Raw genomic sequence first — 3,185 nt, 5'->3', positions numbered from 1 at the left:
AAACAAAAAGAGAGGCTGGGCCTTTTTAGTAAATAGAGTGGCTTTGGGTCTCACAATGACTCCCCCTTGAGGAGAAGGGGCCCAAGTGGGGCTCCCACTATGCTAAGTGACCTTACCTTTCTGGGGCACTGATTGGTTCAGGGATGGTCACATGATCCAAACTGAGCCAATCATTACTCTGAAAATTTTTACTTAGAGCCAGTAAGAATGTAGGTCACTTCTCTGCTTTGACAACAGTGAGATTCAAAGTTTAGGAGCATTTGGTGACCATGCTCCCTACCATGTAGGAAGAAAATCAAAGGCAACAGGCAGAATTTTGACATTGAGTACCTGTTTGGCTCAAACTAGCTACATGCTCACCAAACCTATTTCTTTTTCTTCCTGGGCAAACAGGCCATATTTCTCAGCCTTCTTTACCATTAGGTGGAGTCATGTACTCATGTACTGAGTAATAATTGATAGAATGAGGACAGAAGTAATATAAGCCACTTCCAGACCTGGCCCATGAAAACCTCTCACATGAGATCCTTGAATCTACCTCTCCATCCGCAGGTTAAAAGGAGAGAATTCTAACACAGAGGAGAAGGGAACCAAAAAATGGAAGAAGTGTGTCCCTGAAACACAGAAACTGGCTTAACCAGGAGAAACTATGTTGAACTGCTGTCTGAACAAGAAAAACACTTCGTTTGTGTTAAGCACCAAAATTTGGGGGTTGTTAGGGCAGTTACCTGCTCTAAAACCTCTCAGCTCCAGCTGTACCCCTCCTTCCAATGGTTATATGAAATACCTCAGCATTCTTCTCATCAAGTCCCTCTTCGCCCAAGCTAGTTTGAGTTGGGTTTCTTTCATTTACAACCCAAAGAGTTCTGAGAAATGTAGCCAAGAAGAATGAATTACAATAATTTGAAATGGCATAAAGATAGTGCTAAGCAACAATCCCCAAGTGTCTGAGGAACACACCTAGAAGATTTCTCAGAACAGAGAAATAATCCCAACACACTTAATGACAACACACAGAAGACTCTTCAGTTTCCCAGGGCTTTCTGGCTCTAAACTCATAAACCACTTACAGTGAGATACTCCCTCCCCATTCTCATTTCATTACCAGAAGCATATGCAAAGTTGTAATAGTGTTGCCTTAGGGTCCACCTACTATCAAATATCCTCAGGAGTTCCCAACCATCCAGAGCCCTAGCAAGCAAGATAAACCTCATTTATCATACACAGCCAGCTTTGCTGTCCCTGGATTTCTTGGGAAATGGATCCACGTACAGCTCTAAGAATCCAAGTAATTACTCTGGGGTGACTAGCTCTGGGTATGAGTGTATAACCCTGACCAGAGTTTTCGAAGAAAATATTAAGAATCACCAAAGATTCTGGGAGTATTATAAGACTATAAATGAAAAAGATTACAAAAATAAACATGAGAATGATACCATGCATGCCTACTTGAGCAATGAAAAGATTTGCCAGGAACTGGGGCCAGAGATTACAGAGCATGCATCCTGCTCAGTTTCCAGAAATGTCTCTCATTGAGCCAAATTTGTTTTATAACAACAAGCACTGACATCTGTTATACATTCTACGGGCTTGTTATACAGCACTTCAATACTATACATTGAGTTATTTGCCTCTCACAATGGTATGAAGTTAGGATTGTCATCAGTCCTTCATTTAGAGCTAAGAACACATGCTCAGACAGGTCAAGTCTCACAGCCCCAGGATTTGTGACTTGGGCCAACACTTGAACTCCAATCCCCTTACCCTACATCCTCTGTCCATTTCACTGTAGCCCAAACTGGAATACCAGGGCAGAGAAACGGCCCACTGGCGTCATTTCACCACTGCTATAATTCATTAGCTCATTTGGAGGTCAGTTTGCTACTCTGTGCAACCAGATGTAGGAGCTTTTTGGGGGGTTAAAGGCCCAGGATAAATGCCTGGCCTGCTTCCAAAACAAGCTGGGAAAACACTCCCTGACAAGACACAATAGCTTATGTGCACAGGAAGACTTGAGCGAGGAGGAAGGAGCCTGAAATAAGGGGTTAAAAGTGGAAACTTCTATGTGATCCCGTCAAAACCTCAGAGATGGAGGCCTCTGAGAGCCAGGCAAAAAGCTAAGTAAGCTCTATCAGGACCCCAAAGAGGGGATCTGGGGCAAGGGAAGTAAAGTTACCCTTTTTGGGGGAAGGAGAGGGGATCAAATACATTAAACTGAGCTGGTCTCAATCAGCATTCTCTTAGATGACTTTTTTTTTTTTAAGTTTTTAAAATGTATTTATTTTGAGAGAGAGAGAGAGAGAGAGAGAGAGAGAGAGAGAGAGAGAGAGGCAGACAGAGAGGAACAGAGAGAATCCCAAGCAGGCTCCACATTGTCAGTGCAAAGCCAAAGGTGGGGTTCAGGCTCACAAACTGAGATTATGACCTGACCTGAAATCAAGAGTCTGATGCTTAGCCAACTGAGCCACCCAGGTGCCCCTCTCAGATGACTTTTATGAGCCACTTCTAAGAGACAAACTGCCAACATCAAACATTCATATACTATAAGGAAAGGCAAAAAAGGCATGGGGAGAATTAACATTTTAGTAAGAGTCATTTATCTGTGAGAGCCAGTGACCCACCAGTTCAGAAGGAAGACATAGAAAATTGGGGGAGCTGCCCTTTGGCATGTTGGAAAATTTCAAGAGCAAGCCACCCCTAAATATCGCTACTTTCTAGGCTCCAAGGATGAGAGGGAAGCCCTGTTGCCTGGTGTGGATTTTGTATCCAGAAACAGAAAATCAAGGAACCTGAAGAAGCATGGGGTAGTAGAAAGGGCAAAGGCCTTGATTTTAACAAACTTGGGCTTGAGTCCCGGCTCAGTCTCCTGTTAGCTGTTACCTTAAGCATGTTAAACCTCCTTGAGGCTTAATGTCCATATCTGTGAAGGATAAGACTTGGGGAGAATAAAACAAAATTATAAATGTAAAGGACATAGTACAATGCTTGATATGTATTAGCTGCTCAATACATTTAGTTCTTTTAACTTTTCCCCCCTCAAACCTCACTTCAATTCCTTAGCATTGGAATTCTAATACTGAGTCATTCTAATTCTTAGTAATTCACTGGTCCTTAATAGTATTGAAAGAATATATTGGCCATTTCACTTGCCTCTTTGAAACATAATCATCTGTGACTTTAGTTGT

This window comes from Lynx rufus, unplaced genomic scaffold, assembly GCF_022079265.1.
Source record: "Lynx rufus isolate CCGP_SWC_20201006 ecotype Redwood Valley unplaced genomic scaffold, mLynRuf1.p SCAF_9, whole genome shotgun sequence".
Lineage (NCBI taxonomy): Eukaryota > Metazoa > Chordata > Mammalia > Carnivora > Felidae > Lynx > Lynx rufus.
Note: the sequence above shows the minus strand (reverse complement) of the source record.